General features: G+C 40.2%; 1 long non-coding RNA gene across 1 annotated transcript in view; it reads right to left on the bottom strand.

Moving 5' to 3' along the window:
- Positions 1 to 1,408: 1,408 nt before the first annotated feature.
- The window catches only part of LOC117829898, a 100,247-nt gene continuing 75,984 nt past the window's right edge, over positions 1,409 to 25,671 (bottom strand). The window contains exon 3 of the long non-coding RNA XR_004634708.1: positions 1,409 to 1,929. This is a non-coding gene — a long non-coding RNA (uncharacterized LOC117829898). The remainder of the gene's footprint in view (positions 1,930 to 25,671) is intronic.

Below are 25,671 nucleotides of genomic sequence, written 5' to 3'. Positions count from 1 at the left end.
AATATGAAACAATGCAATGCTACAGAATAAAATAGAACAGAACAGAATTGAATAGAAAAGGATAGGATAGAGTAGAATATGATAAAATACTATACTATAAGAAATGGTAAATTGATTGTGTTTATGTTGCCCTGTCTTTAGTATTCTTATCACACAAAGAGCTTTTACTTTACACTATGATATGTAAGATATTAAGATAAGATGCGATGCTATGCTATATGACACAATACAATGAAATTCCATACCAACTATACAATTTGATATAAGATATGTAAGAAATGATTTGATAAGATAAAATATGTGATGAGACATGAAACATTATGACATGACAATATATATGATATGATACAATACCATATGATTAGATAATTAAAAAACATCCAATAGGATACTGTACGCAAGATATGCTAATATGTTATGCTGTGTTGAAGCATGATACAAGACGATGCCCTACAATACCATTCAATATAATACTTAAATTAAATACAGTGTGATACATTATGATATAATATGATACAATACAATATAGTATGTTACAACACAATACTACAGAGTAAGATGCGATAGGATAGGATACCACATGATACCTTGACATACAATACAAACAATGTAATTTGACAGGATAAACAAGACATAATGCAATATGATAAAATATGAAATGGCAATAATTACATACTAATACAATACCATGTATCATTATACCATACAATATGATACTTTGAACAAATTCAATGTGATACAAGTTATGATATGACGTGATGATATGATACAATAGGAGGCAATTCAATACGAAGGCAATTGGTAGGATGTGTTACAATAAGATACTATAAGATATGGCATATGTGATGGGAATTGATGTGATACAATACACTTTATTTGTCCATAGTGAAATTTTTGTTGGACCTTAGTGCTACACACGCTGAGCTACCTCTCACAGTCTTATCAGTGCTTTGCTGAAGGGGTCCATCCAACTGAGAGGAGAGTTTGGTAGTTTGGTGGCAACAATAATAAGACATGTCATCATCATTCCCTCACATTCAACACCTGCAGAGGCCTGTACTTTCAACACCATTATACAATGCTGCATGCAAGAACTATGCTGGGGTCATGTTCTGAACCAACATCCAGATTCAATGAGGGTTCCCTTGTCTTGTTACATGAGAAAAGACTGATTCTAAGTCTTGGATTCTGTAAGACCAAAGTACTTATCTTGGCACTTTTTTTGCTCTTTGCAGAAAATATTAGCACAAGCATTATCTTTATTGAGCCAAACAGCCAAAATGCATTAACGGGCTCACCTTAAGATGATCTATTTCACACCTTAGACTGTTTAAACATCATATAAGGGTCTCTAAAGAGGGGTTCCCAAGGAAGTGCTGACTCCAAGCAATTTTAGGCCAAGCTCAAATTGGACAGGAGGTTGATACTTTATTTTTACTGGTCTTCAGTATGGATGTGATTGCACAGTTTGCAGGACTCAAAACATTTTGCCTTTTTATGTTGATTCTTTTTCACTGACATACACAGAATGATGCATGAATTCGACATTCAGTCTCGTGACACATCATGTGTTTGACAGTAAATAAGTAAGTCAAGGCAGAAACTGTTACTTATAAACTGGCAGCTCCCTGTACATGTAGTCAAGAAAAAGTCCCCTTGGTGCTTTCGCCTTTGGGCTCTGGGTTAGTTTTGGAGGACTTTTGGCTGTGCAAAATTGTCCAGCAGGAGTAGGGCATTGGGTTGGGGGGGGGGGGTCATCCATATGGGGATTTCCTTATGACCCACTTTTTACCCCCATGCTGGTGCACAGAAGCCATCTCTCGCCTGCCTGCCTCCTCGCTCAGGCTCAGCCACATTCGTCAAGCAGAAGGAGGTGTCTTTGTCTGCTCGCACTGGTTCCCTCACACTCCCTGTTGCCAAGACACGGAGCTGTGCAGAAGAGCAGACAGTTACACTGGCATTATGCAGGACCAAAGCCTTGCAAGGACTCTCACATGAATGCTATCACATAACATCCATTTGGTCTTGCATGTGGATATGAGCATGAAACAAAAGCACACGGAGGAACAAAAGCGTTCACACCTAAAGCAGCTCTAAGCTGCTCAAACGTCCAGTCTGTGCAAACATCCATGTGGGAAATGTGCATGCATTCATTAGAGCAAAACGAATCTGCAACAGCATGTGCACTCGTACGGTACACCTACTCTTATGCATCAATATTTGCTACCATTTCTGTTCTTTGGCCAGTGTTTTCAGCCAGCTTCGTGTTTTTCTAAACAAGGCACGACGACACACTGGCACATTCACCCGCTCTAAACACAATGACACACTCACACTGTACACTTACACCCTGCCTGTGCTTGTGTTCCCATGCTTACAAATGAAGCGAGGCAGCCGGTCCTTCTTCGGTAACCTACTTTTTCTCCCTTCTCTCCTTTATCCATCTGCATCCTTAACTCTCTGAGGGAGTATGGATGTCTTACTCAATATCAATACACCATTTTTAGTTCATATTGCGCCAAGAATAGCAAGTCACCAGGATATTTTTGTGCATTGATAGACATGTCCTGCAGTGTGTGTGGGGTTTAGTAAGGCTACGTCCTCTTGTGTGTCAGTCCCTTGTGTTTCTGGAGGAATACCCCTTTCCCCTAAAATTTGACATCTGTGTGAGCTCTGCAGAGAGAGAGATATCAGGTGCCCTTCTCGGTTTGTGTTACACAGTGCAATAGAACCCTTTCAGCTGCGTCTGTAAAGAAGGCAGAGAGACGGGTGGATAAATACTCAGGATGCTTTTGACAACAGATGGACTGAAGGAGCAGGAGATTTAGAGAGAGGAAAGAGCGCAGGGAGAAAGAGAAGTGAGATAAACAGGTACACAAATAAACAGGCACATGGATAAGAGTGTGTTGCTTACCATGTGCTGATATCAAGACTGGCATATGGCAGTGATACTGAGGCAGAGATTGAGGGAGTGGAGATCACTCCAATCACCAAGCTTCTCAAGCTGGCCCTACCTCCCTATTTGTAAACCCATGCCACATCTTCAATAAAGCACCTAATCACATCTAAGTGAAAGAAATTACAGTCAGGAACATGACCACACATTTATTCAAGAACAAAGCAACGAGACACAGGCAGATACTCATGGGAGAACCATAAAAGGCTACCCTAAATGAGCAAGCGGAATAAAAAATCTGTGTGTTTTAGTAAGAAGAAGAAGAGAGGAGCAGATTATCTTCTTCACAGATGGAGCAATGTGCAGGACGAAGGGCTATTGTTCTGCATCACTTTGACTCACTTTATCAATGGAGTATTGTCTTGTGGCTTTTGGAAAGGAGAGATAAACAAAAGTGGAATGGATCACAGTAAGAACATTATTGAGGAAAATTCTAAATGTCAAGAAATTATGAGTCTGCGAGCAAAACAAATTACGTCTGTAGATGATGATAAAGCATCATGTTATCAAGCTGCTGTGCTTCCAGCCATTTCCAGAAAGTGTGTAACAAGAGGGTTATTTGTACTGCAGCTCTCTAGACATACACCTAGAAGCTTTTTCTTTGTTCCCTGCACAAAGAAAACCTTGTAATTGCAGTCTGGGATTGATTAGATTGTTCTGATGCCATGTGAACTGCATGCAGCTTAAGCCCCCACATTAAATTCCCAGGGTTGCCTGAATTCAGCAATTATTGTCATGTATTTCTCATCCTGCCACTGCCGCTGCTCGCTGACTGGCTCGCTGTCTGGCTGGGTGCTTGGGCATGAGCGAGGGGATATCTGCCTATTGCCCTGTCTTGTTGGAAGGCCAAGAAAAGCCCCTCACAGCTGTGCTCCAACACTTAAACCTGCCAGGGATTCAGCCCAAGGGCCAGGTGCAGCAGACTAAAGCTTTTAAACATAAAGCCTCTCTTTAGCGAGCCAGAGGAGCAGACTGTGGGTGAAAGGCTGCAAGGGGAATACTTTCTGAGGTAACACCTCATTAAACTCTATCAGCTATGAGAATCCTGCCTTCAGCATGCGTGCTTTGTTATAATACAAGCTGCTGGATTAAGGTGAAACTCATACAGGAGTTCAACCCTTAATTAGAAAGCTGGTATAAAAAAAGTCAGCCTGTCCTTTAGTGGTGTATCAAAGTTTATCGCATTACATTTTGATTAGTTTTGTTAATACATTTATTCATTATTTAACAGATCAAGAGTGCATTTTTGTGCACAGTCCTGGCTTTACTTGTTTGTGACTAGTACCTTTTATACTTCTGCATCATTTCATTGCATAGTATGATTCAGTTCAATTGGACTCACTTAGACAGTCCTTTTTTGAATTTTCCATTGGGAAACACACTGATCAGCCTCTGCATTATGATCACTGATAGAGGAAGTGGATAACATTGATAATCTCTTTACAATGATTGGTATAAGTCAGTGAGTCAACATTTTTCCCTCAAAGTAGTAGTTGTGTTGGAAGAAGAAAAATGAGCAAGCATAAGTTTGTGTGCAACTTTATCAAGGTCCAAACTGTGATGGCTATACAGTTTGGTCAGTGCAACTCCAAAACTGCAGCTTTTGTGAGGTGTTCCTGGTATGCAGTGGTCAGTACCTTATAAAAGTAGTCCAAGGAAGGAAAACTGGTCAACCAGCAGGAAGTTCAGTTTTAATGATGCATGTGGAGCAAGAGCTAGCCTGTGTGGTCCGATTCAACAGATGAGCTACTGTGGCTCAAATTGCTGAAAAAGTTCATACTGGTTCTGATTGAAAGGTTTCAGAACACACATTGCTCAGTTAGTTGTGTATGAAGCTGCATAGCAGCAGACCGATCAGGGTGCCCTGAGAGATGTGCAAGTTAAGTCTAACTTAACTAATGAACACCGTCACCCTTGCAAGTTGGCATTTGAGTAACTATTTGGTCAAATTAACATTTGATATTTTTATTATTGTATGCCTACAATGCTGGTCATATGGCTGTAGCACTGCCACCCGCCACTTGCATTATGGCTACTACCATAATGCAATAATGCTCTACCACATGGATGTAAACAGGCACGGATGACAGATGGCATCCTTTAGGTTTGTTAGTATTTTGATTTAGAAAATGGAGATCAATTTTCAATTCTGACATGCAAGGTGGACCGAATGCTGGTTGTGCTAGCTAAGCTAACAATAACCACATTGATTGCTCATGTTTGAAACAATAACCAATTTTCCCTTGTTTACCCACAGACTCTTTGATCCAGTGTTTAACTGTGCTCAACAAATCATGCTTAATTTTGACAGTTTTCTGAGTGTTTTCATACCTTTAGACTAGCCGGCTGAAGTATAAAATTATGTTTAAATGACTAGGAAATAAGTCACAGCAGAGCATCCCTAGAGCCCATACTGAACCCCTGTTCCCTGATGAAGGCATCTGCAATTGGTATCAGATCTGGACCACAGATCAATAGAAGAAGGTGACCTCGGGGTTAATGACAGTGAATTCAAGTTTTGTCTTGGCCTCCAAATTCTCCAGATCCCAATTAATGAAGCATCAGTGGCATATGCTGGACAACCAAGTCCAATCTATGGAGGTTCCACCTTACCATGCATTTCATTTGGGTCTGAAAAAATCTGCTGCTAATGGCTTGTTGCATGATACTGCAGCACCCCTTCAGAGGTTTAGTGGAGTCCATGTCTTATCAGGTCAGGGATGTTTTGGTCCTGACCTGACTAGAGGGGTACCGACACAATATTGGAGGTAGTCTTAATTCTGATTGATTGGTGTATGTTGTTATGGTGCTTTTCTCAGCTGAGCTAAGGTTTCCATACAGAATGGTATCAAGCAATTATGTCAGAGAGGGTTGTCACTTGGAACAGTGACAGGTAGTCAGTGATATGTGGTAGTTTGATTGAGTGCACCACAGGGGCTAATTTGCCAAAAAACTGAAAATGCTTGCAGGACAAATCCCTATTATACACAATCAAGGAGCTAAAGTCTGAGTGTATTTAAAACACAAATGCAGTGGTGCCATGAAGTTCAGGTAGAAACCTGCCATCAGTGAGCAGGTAATAAATTAGACAAGCACAAGAGCTGCAACAGCTAGGCTGACACAAAAAAATACATGAATCAAATGCACAACTCTTGAAACAAAATTCATGCTTAAGACAGCTTACTTGCAAAAACAGTTTTGGTACTCTATTCTAGAGTGCACAAATCCAGCATAAAACAAGGTAACAAAGAAGAGATCAATCAGGAATGAATACTAATGCTTAAAAAAACTGCAAGAACCCTTGACATGAAAGCCAAAGACAAATTGGCACAAAGGAACCGAAACAAACAGGCTAAAGACTCCGGGAAGTCAGGCTATTCAGAAGAAGGTGACACCAATTAGGGCGGGGCAGACAATCAATCAGGCGGGAAACACACAAGGACAGGAAGTGTCTGAAAAGAGAGGGGAGGCTAGTACAAAATAAAGACAAAGCTGATATAGCTGAATGAACACAAACACATTTAAAGATCATGACTTGACAAGTGCCATGTCCCAGTAAGTACAGTTAAGCCAAGTCAAAACATTGCCTGGTGGAACCCTGGTACTGGATTTGTGCTAATGGCTCTGTAAGTGTGCTTTTCTTTGAGCTATATGCAAATATACTGATATTAAGTTAGTATTATGTCTGGTTATTTGACTGTAGAAAAGGGTAGATGACATGACAGATCCCAAAAAGTGAAGCCAAGATATAGTAAGAACTGCTCCCACTAATTTTTTTTCTGTACAACACTCTGTTAATTGCGTGTTTTGGTTCAAGGTAGGAGGCGGAGCTACAACACCACACCTTGAAGAGCCAACCCCTACTTTGCAGACTCGGGCACATCATATGATTATGAAAAGTTGGAGGGGGGTGGAGATGTGTCGTCCATTCATATAAAAAGTCAATGGTCTAATGTAATGGATTGCGCTTACAACTCAAGTTTAGCCTGCTATCTTGCATACAGGAATTGTATTGCATCCCCTCAAAGAAGAGGTGATGCAACACAGTCCAAACTTTTTAAGAACTGCTGGCATCAAATCTAAAATGAGCCTGTATTTTTCATAAAGCAATAACATTTTCTAGTTTCAGCTTTAAATATGTTCTCTGCGTACTATTTTCAAGGCACTGTACATATGCCTTATATAAACTGCATGTATTTTGCATTAATTTTGTTATCTTAAGTACTCTTACCTGTCAGGCTCTTCCGAGCAGTCACTGGAAAGCAATGTCCTTCCTGCCTCTCAATGGTGATATCTGGGTCGGTGCTGCTGACATGTTGTCAAAAGTGTCAGCCGCCCCATGCAGACACACATCATTATCATCACCATCTCCCACTGCTTCCCTCCCTATCTATCTATCAGTCTTCACTTTGTCTCTTGCTGCATGGTGCCCTCAGTTGATGGAGCGGCTGTCCCACTGCTGACTCACAACTGTGGATGAGAGCTTGAAGGAGGACAGTTTAGCCCAGTATGTTAAGGTGGCAGTGCATAAGTAGCGTCCAGTCAGGGAGCTCAGAAACACCAAGAAGAAAAGGAGTAAGACAGAAAAGTTAGGAACATTATCTTTTTGAAATGTCCCTCCTTTTCTGGCAAAAATTCAAAAGTAATCAGGCCATGACCTAAAAAATAGGACATATTTCTGTGAGAGAGACAGTGCATGATCGAGAGAGACAGTAGGCCCAGATGTTATTGTGGATGCTCTGTACTCTTGAGTGGTCCTCCATCATCATGATAAATAGGGGATCCTCTTTGTCAATCATGTGCTTTAGTGGAACAGGTATTTATTTCTGTGTTTGTGCCGTTTGCCTTTCTTTTCTCTCTCCCTCTCTCTCTGTCTTTCTTGCTCTGTGACTGATGACGCCTGTCACAGGGAGAAACACCCAGTCTGTAGCCACCGGAGACGACTGCCCAAGGCTCTTATGGGATAAAATCATGTCTCAGAAGCCTCAAATCTGATATTTTGAAATGCCAGAGAAGTTAATTTTCTTGAGATGTTTTGGGGTCAGGTGTCTGTCTGGAGGAAAGCGCGCTCAATCACAGATTCACTGCAAATATCCGGATAAGAAAAGGGAACAGAGTTTTTCTCTAGATTTAAGACCATTCCAGCATCACAGATAAAGTTATTTGGCTCAGACCTTTCACACCTCTCACAACTGTTGCTGTCATGCTAATATTTAAAACCCAATCCACTGTTGCATTCAAAAAACAAGCCAAGGCCACAGATTTCCTGTCTACTTGATGTTGAATTGCTGTTATTAGAAAGCATTCAGCAGCTTTCCTCGCCAAACATCTTTTACTCATTGTGTTTTCTGACCAGTGTTCTCCCACACATCTGTCAGCACTTAGACTCACTGTTTTAAGCGTCTGATAAACAGGTCCTATTATCTGGAGGTGTTATTTTGCATTTTATTTGCTTGAACAAAAATTTTATGTGTGAGTCGTTTCAGTCCACTTGTGCAGAGCGGATACAACAAGGTATGATTCCTTCTCTGTTTGAAGTCAGTTGTAATGACACATTACAAATGGCTGCCCCCGTCTGCTATGATTTCAGAGTTGGAAACTGATAAATATGGAAGACAACTGTCTTTGTATGTGTGAGAGGCAGTTGGTAGGGAAAATAGAGGACAGATAAAAGGAAGTTTCTAATGGGACAGACATGTTCATTATCAGAATTGCTTTGACATTTCCTGCTAGTTTACATTTGAACTACAATTCCCACAAACAGAGGTATTTGAAGTATAAACATCTATCAGGTCTTTATAGATACCAGAGAGATATCTTACTATTGATTCAGCAACTACTCTTAATGTCCTGAGAGACTTCAAGCAATGCTTTGTCTGGTGACAAGACAACACAAGAGTGAGATAGATGTTGAATCCTGCTTCAAGCGCTCCACTGTGAATAGGACACAAAAAACCCTGGAACAATAGAAATCGATAGCACTTCAAAATGAGGAAGGTATGACGGAAGGCTCTAATCATAAAAAGGTGCAGCGGAAGTCATTGTTCTTTCAAAGACTCAGGGAGGAACAATTAAGGGTAGATAAGCTATTCTCTCAGCTATCGTTCCATGGCGCCATTTTCCTTGACAGACTTTTCAATAACACGGTTTCACTGCACCGCGCTCCAATCAGCTCAGTGGTCACCCCTCATGGGAATAACTCCAAGAGTGATCACTTTTGGAATAGAGCTGGCTTCACAAATTTCTATCTTTTTCGAGCATTTCATGACTCACTCTCCATTGTATATTTCATCCCAAGCTCCCCCCCTCTCTCTCACTTACCATCTCTGGCTAAATGGGAGTGTACTGATGCGCTAATGAGCGAAGGCAGAGCATAAGCAGCATATGGTGATGATAATGAGACCAACAATGTTTGGGAAACAAGGCCATATATACAATAAGACTGAAGATCTGACACGAGGATTGCTTTGGCGCAGACAGACAGTGTAGCGCATGGAAAGCCACACTGCAGCCTTAGGGCAAAGCTCCATGAGATATATTATTCATGGCCAAGCACACTGAAGTCCTTAAGGCAATGTTTCAGGGCAAATAATGAGAGTTGGAGCCAGTGACATGCCTTAAATACTGTAAGATCCTTTAATCATATTGCCCATGCTGCTTCAGCCCCTGAGTGTTTATGCAAGTTCTCATTATGCGTCTATAAGATAGCGACTGTAAAGCGAAGTCCTGCAACCTAAAGCTGTGCTCCCAAAACGTTTCCTTTTTTGTAATGTGCAGCCCCTTAAGCTGTCAGATAAAATCAAGGTCACTCACATAGCACCATCCATTATGTTGCCAATATGTTTAAACTGGCTCTTTCATGAAACTTCAACCCTTTCAGTGGTTTTTCAACTGGTTGATGGTTGAAATCAACACTTTGCAACCATTTATCTTTCCCTAGGCTAACCAAATCAAACATATTATAACCTTGAGCGGATTATTAGAATACGTGTTTATTATCAATATTAAAACATTTGTTTGGAGAATAGTGGTGCACACAGTTAGGTCACTTTTTGGTGCACAGTAGTAATGAGTTAGCTAAAAGCAGGGCTCTCAAGTCTCACGCATTTTAACCTGTTCACACGCTCACACGCCACACTTTGTATTTCTCATGCACAATCATTACTAGGACAACGGCCACCAAGTTGCGCCGCTTTTCCTTCAGAAGGAGTTTTCCACCCTCAAGCTAATCAAAAAGAAAGAAAGGATTAAAGCTACCCACCAGCCAATCAAAAAATAGCATCACTGTATCCGGGTAAAACAACGCAACAACATTGCGTTCCAAAGAAAAGGATGCACATGCGCAATGCAGACTGACCGCAGGTTAGAAGACGACGTCTGTCTGCATGTCCCCCCACCCCCCGCTGCCAAAATCTCACTCTGAACTGAGTTCAAAACTTGAGAGCCCTGTAAAAGAGAGGAAAAAGTCTGGCACTCAAAAAATTACGCAGTCCTCTCATTTACTGTGGCTGACACTTTTGCTTTAAGCTAGCTACCACATGCCTAGCTATCACCACAAGCTAACCATTCAAAGCATACTTGTTTTTAAGGTGGCTCCAATCACTTTTAGGGGAGTGTTTGCTCATTTTAGATCCTTTCTCTATCTCTACCCATAATGTTTAGCATTTAGCAAGGTAATGTTTGCATTTGTTGCTGATGTTCCTCATGTTGTCTGGGAATAGATTTACTGCTGTAAAATCTGCTTTCCTTCCAGGTTCAATACACAATCGTTTGATATCTAGACTAAACAAAAGGACTATTTTGATTTGGATTTCTAGCCTCTGCCCACGCTAAGACAAGTTAACGTAGAAACTTTGCTTGAACAGCAAAGTAAGCATACTCAGCTTATGGACCAGGATACATTTGGGATGTGTTGACTTTTAAAAATACATATTCAACAGTTTGCTCCAGAGTTAGAAGTACAAACAAAGTAGGAGGACTCATTTTACGCATTACTTTTTTTAGCAGTGTTGTATTCCAGTCACCAAACCCGAAGCTCAAGCCGAGTCTTGAGTCCCCAGTGCTCTAGTCCAAGTCCCCGAAGAAGGTTCTGAGTTGAGTTGATAATTTCTAAGAAGGGTAGCTGCCTCATTATAATCTACTGTACTATGTGAAGTAAACACATTTCAGTCATTACATAACATGAGATTCTATTGATCAGACTTTCAAGTAGCCAAACATCTTGGATCCAGTGGTTGAGTCACTTTAGGGGCTTACGTTACCATTGGACAGTATCCTGCTAGAAGTAAAATCATTAACAGCCAAAGGAACTTTAGCGTCTCCCTTCCATTTCTATGTGCATTCTGCACAAATGTCTGTTATACAGTATGAGGTTGTTTCGTCCTTCTCCCTTTTTTGTTTGCATGTCCAACATGTTGCTTTGCTCTTGCTTTGATTTGCTGCAAAATCTTTGAAAGCAATGTTCACGACTGATGGCAACTCTGAAGGTATCCTTGCTGTTGCTGAACAAGCGAGCATGTGAATGCACTTGACTACTAAATCAATAATCCATGCTTTGTACAAAAAAAGCCCCAAAATAATTAAATAGTCTTAATCAGGTAACAAGCCATTCTTGCAGAAAAGCTTTTATTTGGATAATAATTTACATTTCTTTTAACCCACTGTCCAGACTTCTCTCTTCGGTTATTCATAATTTTTTTGTCACAAGTGGAGATGCTCAAAAGTATTATTCATTTAAATCAATTACTATTTCAAGATCTTTTTTTTTTTTATAAACAACATTTTTTTTAAATTTTATCTAATGAATTGAGGTACTCCAGTCTTTCCATGTGCTCTCCACTGCACAAGTATCCCCCAGGGAGTACAGTACCTCTTGTTGAGGATCAATTTTCTGAAGCAGGCTACTTCATGACTTTAGAAGCACCTCTAAAATCTGTGTGCAGTTTGCTTGGCTGTCATAGAGCTGGCCCTTTTTCAAACAGTTAGCATTCGTGTCAAATAGTTTCTGTCCGTGGGCTTTTTGGACTTCAAACTTACCTCAGACTGCTGACAGTGCCAGCAGGTAGCAAGACCCATGCAGCCTCAGACATCTGTTCTCTCCTCACAGTGTGTCCCTCTGACTCTACAGCAAACTTTGTTTTTTTTTTAGATAAGAATTCAATTAATTTTGTACCCCATGTGCGCAATTCATGTAGGTCTGACCTGGCCACTCAGGGCATAGAAACTTCTTCCTTGCCCGAGCCATTTCATGAACTCCATCACCTTACCTCCCGCCACACACAGTGGATTTTACACCCAGCTTCCAGCTAAGATTCCTGTGAGCTCAGCAGTCTCGTAGCAAAGCATGTGGTCATTCTGTGATCCTCGTCGTCCACCATGCTGCAGCTGTGAGATACGGGCTGAAGGGATGAGGTCAAGATAGACGCACTGCTTCTTATGTTCTGTAAACAGACGGCAGGGCAAATAAATAGGAAGCTCTCCACTCCCGCCTCACACAGGCTCACACATAACCTGCTTACCATTTTCAGTGTGACTAAATATGCATATGCAGAGAAACAGAGAGGAGGACACACACACTCCTACACAAACACAAGGATGTGTGTACACTGTCACACAAGGATGAATGATTTGGAAGAGTCAAGAGCTTTCAGGCAACATAATAAATACAGAAAGCTTCACACGAGGGCTGCCAGAGACTGAAGATTTCCTAGTTCACTAGGTCGCCTTAATTTAAGCTATTGGCCTCCTAAAACAGTTTAAGTTCACAGGCTGAGAAAGAATGTTTGAAGTAACAGTGTTAACACTGTGTGGCATTACAATTTACAGAGAAACCCAAAATGGTAATAATTAGCCTTTAAAATATAAATTTACAAGTGCCTACGGGAGATGTCCTTTAGCGGCAAAGCTAACAGCAAAATGATAAAAATGATTTTGAATACATTTGAAAAAACAAAAAGGCTTAACATTTTTTTCATTTTCATCTTAAGTTTCAAATCCTCCCCATGCTGCTTCAGTGTCCCAAACTGTTGGTAGTTATCCGTTTTTTGTTTGAAACAATAAAACTTTGGCCTACCTTGAAGCCGCTAACTAGCTGGATACATGCTAAAGACATGGTGCATAAAACAGTTTCTATATTGAGTCAGCGCTGCAAAAACAACTAATTTTCAAACAAAACTTTTAGTATTTTTATTACAGTTAATAACTTTGCAATAACTTTGGTCGAATGATTTTTCATATATTTTACTCCTGCTGTTTTAACTCTAAATCTGTGTAATTTATTTTGGTTTTTTTAACATGCAAAGCACTTTTAAATCACCTCTGTGTATTAAATGTGTCACACATAAAAATGCCTTGCCTTCCTGCAACTTATAGCCCATGGAAAACGGTAGCATAGCCATGTACTAAGAACACCCTCAGACTTCTCTGTAACTCACACACACAGGAGAGACTCACTTACCATAACAAACAGACCTGACTACATCAAACAGGTTACCTTCAAGGCCACCTTCATCAAAAGGAAAGGCTCACCTGTCACTTCAGATGGGTTTAACACACACCCAGACAGCAAAGTGCTGCTCGTGGGTGGAGTTTTGGGTTGTTTTTGTTTCTGCATCAAGCCCACCAAGGCAAAGTTGGTCAAAAAAGATTCTTTACAACAAATTCTTTGGTGGAATATTAGATGGAAGCTCTACTTTATTCAATGAAAGTGGTCTGTTTGTAGTCTCACAAAGCTTACTTCTTCAACTCCCCTGAACTAATATCACAAAGATGTTTGCTGTCGCTCCCAATTTCACAGAACAACACGAGCAGCGGGTATGGACAACTGCACACATCTCATCTTTTAGGTTCAGCCTCTATTTACACAGGTTTTCATTGTCGGCGCAGACTTTTGTGTCAACATCTATTCAGTGTTAAAATGCTCTGCTCAGTAATACCCAAAGATGACTCATAAAATTGCCTTTTTACCAAAGTAGAGCAACTCTTTCAATAAAACATGCATGCTTTTTTGACAATGCCTGACAGAGCTGTTAGGATGTGACCTAGAACAAGCTCAGAGGAGTGAAAGCAGACACGTGAAGAATAAGTGGAATGAGATGAACAGACAGACCGACAGAGCAGCAGGCAGCACAACATAGGTTGCATAACAATGACTTTTTCAGTACAGTACAGCCGGCCTGCCTGTTGATATGTGGGCGCGGGTGACTGCGGGACAATGCGAACTCGCCGTGTGCTGCAGAGCAAATACTACACGAGAGAATACTGTTGCCATGACAAGAGATGAGTGGAAGAGAGAGAGGGATGAAGAGGGGTTGAGTAATGACAGAGGTAGTTTTGCTGCTGAAGAAAAGAAGAGGGTTTATGCATTTGCACAGTGACGAGAAAAGGGAATAAAAGATGATTCAGCTGCTTACAATTTTCTGCACCGAATCAAACAAGCAGTGAAAAGCCAGTGGCGATGGAGTCAGGCCAAGCATGAGAAAGAAGCACTCCTACATACATGTGCTCAGGCTCCTTCTTAATGGGTATTTCTTCGTTTTCCGCTATACAGTACACATCAAGAAGCTCAGCTGAATGTGTTGTCTACCTTATTCCAGCAGCTTTATTCCTGTCTGGGACATGAGAAAAGCACAGATACCGTTTTGCCCCAGGAGGATTGCCTCTCGGCTCAGTGCAAGGATGTCTGACTTTCCACCAGGGAGACCGCGCATCTTTGAAATTGCTCTGTGTTTTGGCACCATACAACTCTGCCTCTACAGTGTTATGAAGTGCACACTCATGTTGTGCATTGCTGACTGTGGTGTCTGTTACCTGGCGGTCATAAGCTCATCAGCCATAAACTGTCTCATCTGTGCAGTCACACATACTGTAATCCTGACTCTGCTGCTCCTTTGCTCAGTAGGAGTATTCAAACAAATATCTTTGACTGTAATGTTAGAAACAAAGAACAAACACTGTTGTGACTGTGCTTAATTACACATTGCTGTACATGTAGAGTTCAATCAGCCCCTCAACTCTCCCTCAGTCATATTATGAGCAAGGTGCTTGTTAATCTGTTAATGCCACCATTTATTTTTTTAAACAATAAGTAGTGGTCAGTTATACAGTGGGCTTATTACTTGCATCTTACAGAAAGCACACTACGAGAGGACAGCAAGTGGCAGAAGTTAGCTAGCTAGCAAAAGCCTGGTTAATTCTTCTGTGTCAACTCATTGCCTGCCGTAGGTCTGCGTAGCCCTGAGCCCATGCAGAAGCCGATGCACGTAGCCTGACGTACACCTCCTCAAAAATGTAACTTTGTGTCAAAACCACACAGACCACAAGCCCTGTGATTGGCCCTCTAGGCAGCATGGGCTTTCTGGAGTGGCAGAGAATGAAACAAGCAGAGAATTGGAAACTATATAGCGTTGAACTCAAAGTGCCGATTAGTGTTTAGGCAGAGTATTGCAGAGCAAAGTGACAATCCTGCGCACAAGTCTGTAGTGTTCAGGGCCACTATGACCTAGCTGCATAGAGTCTGCTGAAAGTTGATGGTGATTGCACCACATTATTCATAAGGGATTCTAACAATTCCACCTCTGAATGACCTTAAAATAACATATCTGTACATAAAGTGTGTTATCATTACTTTGGCGTCACTCATTTTATATTAATCAGGGGTTAAATCAGTCCAGGGCTATCAAAGGATTAACTCTGGTATATATGGGCCCACTTTGTCCCTGTGTGCAGATGATCCGTGCTGTGATACAGGTCAGAGATGAGCGTTTTTCTTGAATGAGCTGGCTCCCTCCAGGGAAGAAGCTTTGTTATAAATAGTGAAACTCATTACATATCTGTCATGAATCCATTTCACAGTACACCAGTGAGAAGTATCCCCTCCTCCTTCAGCTCATCACTTCTGTGTGGACAGATCTGAGCTGTAACCCGGATGACAGTGTAGCTCCATGCAGCAAAGACTGGAGATGCTGACGGTTCATCTCCACAATCACACACAAAACAAGAGCAAACTGCACAGAGCTGAAAAACGTTATGGGTGTGTTCGCGCTGGAATATCATTAGAGCAATGTGCTTCGTGAAATAGATGTGCAGGTAGTAAATTAAGTTCTGTGCTCTGTCTCTCCTGAACTGACAAAGAATTTCAGCTTCCAATCAAGTACAGCTACACAACGGAGGGTGCACTTGAGTCAATAACTTCAAATTAACATGAGGTGGAAAATGTCCTTAAATGACATTAAGGCAATTTAAACTCTGCTACACTGGCATCCATTTAAAACCAAATGTAAGATATAATCAACTGCTTTTACCCACAATCCCTTTTGTAGAACGCTGTGATGATTTCATTTTAAATGCCAAGTTTCCTTCTGTACATGATTCATGTCATGGAGCAATGAGTCAACTTTAAACCAATTTACAGCCACTTTTTCAATATACGCTTACAAATAGCAAAGGTTGTAAGCAATTCTTGAGAAAATAAATGGTAAGCAGGAGATGAGAAATATTTTATATTGGGTGGCAGTAAACTCACACAGCCAGATGTCCATCTTGTCAAGCTTATGAAGGTCTACAGGAAGCCATAATAACTGACCTTTAGAAATCTTCTAGCAGCTGTTGAACTGGCTCTGAGGTGGAAAACACTGTGCTGTGTAAACAACATAGATTCAGTCATAGTTCAGAGCTTGTGAGGGAAAATATGAAACTTTTCCCCTGAAAGTTTCGGCAGGATTTTTCAAGGCTTTGATTAAACATGACCCCCAGACATCAAACACCTTTCTAAGTTTGCATGCCAACACTTCTGAATCAGAATTTCTGAATACACAGTCAGTGTTTGCAATGTTGTTTGGTGGAAAAGATGGCCAAATGGATGAACTCTTTACAAAGTCTTTACAAAGGAACATCACTATTATTTTTGTTTTGAGTCAGAGGTGATCATTTTTAGATGAGCAGGTGGATACACATGGCTCTCCATGTGCCCACCAAAGTAGCGAGTTGTCAATCACAAGGTAGCAATACCATCAAGTACTGTATACCCTGCCGATAATCAATTAAACTCAGAATGGGACCAATTGTACAAATGAACATCCTTGTGCATTAACCAAGGCTAGAAATTAGGGATTAGAACCATAAACCCTGCGGAAAAGTGTTTACGGAGCTAATGAATCAAACAGAAATTGAGGTAGTTTACTTCTAAATGTCTGACCCTATTACTAAAGGTTCACCTCTCTTCCTTTATACAGTCTATTTATATAATGCACTGAGTTTATGAACCAAATTTAGCTACTGTGGTTAGCTTTAAGTTCCCTATACTCCTTGTTCTTTATTTAATGTCACACTGCACCTTTCTTTTCAATAATGACTCAATATAAATATACAGATGTAGCCTTTATTGAACTTTTTTCAAATAGGGATGCAGCTGTAATTAAACGCTGTCATGCTAGCATTAGCAGTGTTAGCCATCTAGACTAAGCATGATGTTAAAATGTGTGCCCAAAACTAAATCTTTCTTTATAAGCGGCAGAAGATGACCTGATGGGTGCATCAGCTTTCCTAAACCTTTTTTATCAACCGTGAAAGGAAGACAGCTGTTGTGTCAATGCAGAACATGGCTACACATGCTAAACAGATGTGTGAGCAAAAGAGGCTTTGATATCCCATCTGGTATGGCTTCCATATTCAACAGTGACCCTTGCATAGACTGGCACACAGTGGACTTTTATTATTAGCAAATTTGACTGCAGAGTTATGGAGAATTTGAAGAAGAATTAACACAGCTTTCCAGGACTTAAATTAAATCACAAATATCCAAGGTATCAAACATGATAGAGAGGAAACCAGATTCTGATATTTTTTACAATGCAAACCCTGGTGTTGCACATTTATTTGTTAGGTTATCTAACATTAAGTGTAGACTGTTTATACTGAAATGCATTGAAGCATATATGTCTTTGTTCTTGCAAAATTTATAGCCCTCTTTTACAATGTAAATGATGGCCAGACACCAGACCGTGGCACCCTCAGTGAGATGAGATACAAGCCTTACACTTATTGCTACTTTGCTAATGCTATCTTCAAAGCTCTGTTACAAGATTACATGTAGAGTTCACCCTAAATATTCCCCAAAGCTCATGAAATGAGTACTTCAGAGTCCCTGGAGAAAAATGCTTTTGTGGTTTGACTGTCATGTCAGTTTAAGAGTGCAAACCAGTGGAGGACTTCGAGATTCAGAGGACTGTATCACAGATTGCAGTCAGTTCTGTAAATTCATAGATTTAAACTTCTGTTTCTGTGAACCATAGACTGAAATTCATTGATTTTATTGACCTGATAACCTTTCACCCAACACTCAACTCATCTGTCATATTCCAATACAGCTTTGACATACAACTATTCCCCTCTGATTCATCTAATTTTCCTGATTTCTCTCCTTTATTTTTAATGTGATCCATGGATCTGTCATACGCACTGACTTGGCCATTTGACTTTTACACAATGATTAATTTCTATTTTTGATCTGTTTGCCAGTTCGCCAAAGGAAGTGTTCTTACAATTTAGTTTGTCGATTGGATTCTCAAATATATCGAGTCAATTTCACATGATTATTTCTATCTGATGTTGTCCTGTGATCTTTTGTACAGTTAGCAGTTGCATAAATGAAAAACAGCTTGCCCTGGAGATAGTTAAAAGGCTAGTGTTGGTCTAAAAGAGTGGGTGTCTTTGTTTCAGCTTTGTAGGACACTGTTAGCACAGCAGTGGACTCCCTCTGCTTCTCTTTCATAACCCTGATGGGCATCCTGTGACAGCTGTCAGTCATTGTGGTGAATGGGACCACAGAGTGAGGATGTCAGAAGAGGGGTTCTGTTTGTTTTCATTCACTGTGTGTGTGTGATCGTTTTCATTAATGTAGTGATGAGATGTTACAAATATTAAACCTGGAGCAGAAGAAAGTAGGGTAATATCACAGGAGCATGGAATGAGCAGAATGCAGGGATTTATTTTGTGTCCCTCTTGATTGCATAAGACGACTTGAGCAATTACATGTGTTTGGCTCAAATTCCCATCATCCTGTCACTTGTCAGCTGAGTGTGTGAGAAGAGTCAGCACTCTCCGAACCTGAAATAATTATAGCACTCTGTAGGCAAACAGAAACAGAGCAGAGGAGATTGTTTTTCAATCTGAAATAGAGGTGTATTAGAGTAAACAGAGAAGAAGACTGTAGGACAGAGTGATTCAGAAGGAGAGGTCTTACTCCTCAGATCGTACACCTGAGCAAAGAACTGGCAAAGAATACTCTACCAGCAGTGAATGTGTCATAAAACTGGATCACAAAAATTTGGTGTTATAATCTTTAAAACTGCACGAAATGTTCCACTCAAAATAGCTTCAGAGTCCAGTAAATCTACTTGCACACCTATTGTAAGTCCTAACCTCAGCAGCACGGCTGCTACTTCTTGTATGAATCACTGTTCTTTAAGCCTCCGTGAGGTGCTTTTGAATTGGGTTCTTTCAAACTTGGTATGCTGTCTATAAGGATGACGTAAATCCAACACTTTAACAGGTGCTGGAGAGGCAGGGGGCAAAATCTGGACAGGCTTGCTCTTGGTCCTGTAATAAAATCATGCATTTGCACTCGTAGTGCATTTCTGTAAACCATCACGATGTTGTTGTAACAAACACAGTTCTTTTGAAAGCGTATTACAGGGTACACATAACTCTTTTACCTTTTAGATGTGATTTACTTTGCTAATGTTTCTTAGTTTCTAAAAAGTTGGCAACTTAACTGAAAGAAATGATGCCTCATTCTCTGCATTGAGCTAAACATTGAGCTAAAGCTAGCCCAGGAGAGAGTTAGCAAATTTAGTTCAAAGACTAAAAACTGCTAGCTTGGCTCGTTGCAGAGGTATGAGTGAGATTAAAGTAAATTGAATTAAATTAAATACAACATGCTGATAAGGGATGCTGGTACATTTATTCAGTAGTAGTAACCTCCTGTTTATATCCTTTATGCTGATGTAAACTAAGAAACTAACACCATTCAGCAACATCTTTACTGTGCTAGAGAAAGAGTCCTGTTAATCTCTGCTCAGGGCTCAAGAGCAATGTTTTTGCTCAAGGCTCAGAAGCTAATTTTTTGAATGCCCTATATCCTCTAAGTACCAAGTGCTGGGAGTATTTCTAGAAGTTCTGGACATTCCTTACAACTGCTTCCAGCTAATCTGTGGCCACATGTTTGACTAGATGTTTATGTGGGCCAAACTTTGATCAGACTGCTTATCAAAGCTAGCAGCCAGCTAACCCAGCAGAGTCGATGACTCTAGCTGAATACATTGTGTGCGTGGTTTTCTAGTCAAACACTATTTACAGACATTATTCTATGACAGCCTAACACATTTACATATAATAGCATTTGAGTATAGTGCAATGTGAGGTTGGCTCCTCCTGTTTGATATTTTATATTGTGAATCCACAACTGATCACAGATCAACATTACTGTTTCATGGCAGAGAGCCTGATATGAAGGCAGTGCACCTGAGCTTTGATAGGATATTGAATTCTATAATTGTGCTCCACAACCAGACAAAATCCATTATGAAATGAGAAAATTGGTGACCTCCTGTCGGCCATTTTGGTCTGCTGTGAAAATAACGCTGTGGTCTGGCTTTTATTGTCACTGGACTGAATGTTGTTTTCCCAGAAATTCTATTAAATGGATGAGAGAAAAGGGCTTCACTCCATCTTTACGATTTTTGCCCAAACAACTCTTACAAAGCCTTTAGTTTCGCCAAATTCATTTAGCCTGAAGTGAATCAGTCCTCTACATGCACTTATGTGTCTTTTCCTCTTCTTTAAGCACCATGGGACATTTCACCACATTGGGGAGTCCCTTATTCTTTCCTCTTCACAGCTTCACGCCGTTTCTCACTCTGATGTTACTTTTTAATTGTCTCCACTCTCTACCTTGTCAGTCAGTGTGTGTATGTGTGTGTGTGTGGTTGGTTTGAGTCATTGCCAGGGCTTGATGATTAATTAGGAACAACACAACTTGCTTTTCCTTGACAGTCGGACCCGGCAGGTTTAAGGCCTCTGAGCACACCTCCTGGCTCAACAAGGCCTTGCTGAGATGAAAAAGGGAGAGAATGGTGGAGGAAATCAATATTTTCAGGTTGTGACCACACAATTTCCCCTTTCTGTTTGCTATGGAGCAACAAAAGGCTCTCTGTATGGGCACCTAGAGGGCCAAAAGGGGGTAAAGTGGAGAAGGAGTTTGTATTTGTGAGTGTGTTGAGATTTCCTACCTTTTCTGTCCTTCCACTGTCTTTTCCTTGTTCTTTCTTAATGTTTTCCTCAGTTTTTTCTCACCTTTTTAATCCCTCATGCATCCTCAGCCCTCAGCTTATGTCTCCTGCACTCATTATGTTCTCATCCTCTCTGCCTTTGAACGTTTTCAAATTAACAAGTGGCAGTTTTGGGGCTTTTAACAGAATGTATTCACTTAGCGAGGATACCTTCGCCTTCAGTAACAGGAATTTGCAATTATCTGTAAGTCTCAGCGCAGTGGGAGAACAATGCTGAAGAGAAAGTCCTCTGAATCCTCTCATATACGCTAACATTCAGCAGGGCTTTAAAGTCAGAATGAATGACGGCTACACTTCCCTGACGCTCTTTACAACTCTGCCAAGTGTTTTTCTCAACTTATCCACATGTACAGCATCTTCCAGTGTACATGCAGCTTGAAGTGCAGTTGAAAGCTGATCCATTTATAAATCAATTATAACCATTCTGCAAAAGGCTGCTCTTAAAATGTGCTAGCATGTGGGGACTGATTGCCTGTTATCAGAATCATAACATGAAGGACTGGATTTCTTGTAAATCAACAACATATGGGGAATTGATGATTTACCATGGTTAAGATGCAGCCATTCACACTAAGTTATGTCCAGCTGTATATGGAAAGATTTTTTAGGAAGATTTTAAACACACATTTTAAAAAGTAATTATGAGCAGTTGAATTATAGGGAAGAAATTACAGGAGCAAATTCTGTAACGAGGATGCTGTTCTTCATCTGGACGGACAGGTAGATAGAAAGAAGTTATTTTTTAGTAACCTGGCAAATTAACTTACCTAGAAATATGTATAGTGTTAAGCAGAAAATCCTGAAAGTAAAATGTAAAAGAACAAACAACATCATTGTTAAATTATATTACTAAGCAGATAGAGATAGCACGAATATGCATCATAATAATGGACAGAAATTTAAACACAGTGGGTTATAGTGTTATAGTCAAGACCACATTAACCGAGACCAAGACATGTCAGAGACCAGAATGCACCGAGACCAAGACAATACCAAGAAATTTAGGGATCGAGACCGAGTCAAGACCAAGACCAGGGTAGGTCAAGACCAAGACAAGACCAAGACCTTATATATCAATAAAAGTCATGATGAGACTAAACAAAATAAAAGACTTTGATTTATTTTATTTAAGTTTGCTTTAAATACAACCAAAACGTTTTGACGCATTGTGAGAGACTTTTGACTCCTTGAGTTTCGTTTTGATCGTCGTTAGTTTAACTTTCGCTTTAGATCAGAGTTAAAATTGTGTTTTCTGTTACCTGTGATCTCAGGAGATGTAGGAGATAACGTGGTAGCTGAGCAGGATTATTTTGTCAAGCCTTTTTTTTCATTAGTTGTGTGCATTTTCTATTTTCTAATATTTGTAGTGTTTTTATCTGATGGGTTATAGCTGTCGACTGTGGTAATCCTGTGGCAGGTATTTAGCTGTACCTTTCTCTCAGTGTGCCTCCACAGTATGTTATTGAATGTCTACTAATTGCTTAGCAGATCTCTGGTCACAGGCACACATAGTCTCTCCTCCTGTTGTCTGTCTACATTCGTTAATGCTTGAGTGCAGGGGGCATGTCACTCACCGTAGCACCGTGAAAGTCGCGGTCTTAACAGGTGAGGAAAAAATGAATTGAGAAGGGGGGGTTCTCTCTTAACACAGTAATGACGGGGACCAGAGTACATCAGTGGTGGTCTCGACTGGTCTTGATTTAAAATACGGTGTCCGCCCAGTCCGATACTGAGACAAGAACGAGAAAAATTGCTTTCGATTGTGAGACAAACCGAGATTTTAAATAAGCATTCTCAAGACTGGTCACGAGACCAAGACAGGTCTCAAGTACTACAACACTAGTAGGTTATGGTAATTGACAAGTAGTTCAGATAGTCGTCAACATAGATGGCAATAAAGAATGTGTGCGCTGTTGAAAGAGATTAATTATCTCCAACTTACCAGGAGGCCCATTAAAAAGGTTAGCTAAAAGTAGCAGTAATTGAAATTACTGGTCATACTAAAAGATTACTAAATCTCCGATTGGACAGTAGTTAGCTTAAAGCAGGGGCGTGTCTTCCTTTTTTTTTGGACTGAGTTGTCATTTACTCGTTTGTCTGTACTACTTTAAATAAAGTAATAAAACAGATGTTGTATTACTCTGTACATTTTCAGATCTTTAAAAAGTTTCCAAGCTGAGTGGCAATACATAGACCTTCTAAGCTTTATTCTTTAGAACTCAAAAGGGAGATGCATGTCAATAGTCCAAAGTATTGCAGATAAATGTATTATTGAGAGTTATGTAGTGTACAGGAGTTTTCTTGTTGGTTTTGCTTGACCTATTCGTCATCGATGAAACTGTCTTATGAATAGAGAGTGAAGTTTTTACCTGCAATTTTAAAGTACCAACAAGAGAAAACAAGTTGCATTCAGTATGATTTAAATTAAGTCCCGTCCCTGACAAGGCAAATCATACAGGATTTTGGGGTGGCCAAACAGTTCAAAGGGAGGCCTTGCCACCCCAGTCTTCATCTCTGGACATTCCCCTGGTTACAGGTGGTGATATAATTTAAATGATTAGACATATTGTATTGGTTATTTATCTGCATCAGCAACATACTTTTAATGCTAAAGCTGAAGCTAATAGCTCAGATATGAAATTAGCCTATTTGATGAGATCCAATCCCTATTCAAACTAAGCCGGCAGTCCAACCACATTTTATGAGATTTGTAGATCTCATCCTAAAGAGATCCCTTAATTTTAACTGTTCCAGAGGACAATTAAGAAATTAACAGGCCTTTATTCTTTTTAAGTAATTAATCTCAGGGTTGAATCTATAATTCTAATTCTCTTTTAGTTTTTAAACCCTTAACTTGACCAAATGATCACTAAAGGTTTGCTTTAAGCTGTCAGTTCCCACATCATAGCTCCCATAAAGAGAAACAACACTCATTTTTATTGCAGTTAAACTTCAATATTTATGCTGATAGCCTCAGTCAAATGCATACAAAAGATGTCAGCTTAGTTTACTGAAATGTGTATTCAGGCTGTATTTAAGCCCAGATGACATAAATGAGCTGGCATGCATGATAATAGACTGCAGATGCAGCTTGTCAGAGTCCATATACACTCTGGATCCTGTCCAAGTACGTATTTTTGTATGACATACAAATGGCTGCAGCTGTGGATTGATGGCAGGAGTCCATCAGATGATGGTCTTGACATGAATGGATGTAAATGTGTCCTGAGAATTGTGGAGCATTAATATCATTTCAAGCAGCTAAGTAGAAGCAGTTTCAAAAACGCAAGTGTTACACGAGTGCCCTGTCAAGATGTTTCTGTCTCAAACCTGATTGTAACCTTGTCCTGTCATGTGTCTTTTCCCACAGAGGGGGGGTCAAGATCAAACAAGACACGGCTGGCTCCACAGCAGGCAGCAGCAGCAAACCAAGGACATCAACAAGTACGCCTCCCTGAAGGCTGTGGGTGAGTGTCTGTCATCTTCTCTTGTTATCTTTAAATATTTAAATTTTATGACATGGAAGAACAGAGGAATGGTTTAAGATAAGCAGTGTTCTTTATTTGGCAGTATTTGTTCTGAAAAATGGATGTTGGTTTTCAGTGTCGACTTTGGCTGCGTTGGGACAGGATGCATCATCAATCTTAGGGATTGCTTTTCCTTGTTAGCGGAGTCACCATCTTTTGTATCCGGAACTGGCAGACTATTGTGAGAGAAAACTTGGGCTGTTTTTTTTTACTTTTTATTGTACTGAACACTATGTGATCCAAACAGAAAGGGCATTTTTGATTTGAGGTCTCCTGGAGCGATGTGACTTTACTACAGGCAGTCCTGCAGGTAGATCTGACAGGGTTATTGAACGCTGGAAGCGCCGTGAAACAGAAACAGCCTGCTTACTGGGCTGTTTGACAGCTTAATACATGCCACCAGATTCAATGAGCTCGACTGATTTGAATGTGGCTCACCATGCCTGTATGTATTGGCAGTAGCATTACTATTTCATAACCTGAATTAATTTCAGATTGACTTGTGAATTTTTCAGTATGTGTCTGTCAGCGTATCCTCCCCTGGCTTGATCGAGGATTCAGCCCACTCATGGCAGGAATCATGTAGAGCCTGACCAATGTTGGATTTTTCATACAGATACTGATATAGGCGTTAAAAAAATCAAAAAAATCAATACTTATTGTGACTAACAGTCATTTTATTTTTTAATCCTCAATTCAAACAATATTAATTTCACAAATCAAGGCAAAAACATAAAGACTTGATCTCAAGGGTAAGACAAGACAGAAAAACCAAAACAAACTAATGAGCAAATAGGTGAAACATTGACCCACAACAAATCAACATGCTCAACCTCAGTAA

The sequence above is a fragment of the Notolabrus celidotus genome, chromosome 18 (genome assembly GCF_009762535.1).
Source record: "Notolabrus celidotus isolate fNotCel1 chromosome 18, fNotCel1.pri, whole genome shotgun sequence".
NCBI classification, from domain to species: Eukaryota; Metazoa; Chordata; class Actinopteri; order Labriformes; family Labridae; genus Notolabrus; species Notolabrus celidotus.
The sequence above is the reverse complement of the archived record's forward strand: the minus strand, read 5'-3'. Positions and strand labels throughout refer to the sequence as shown.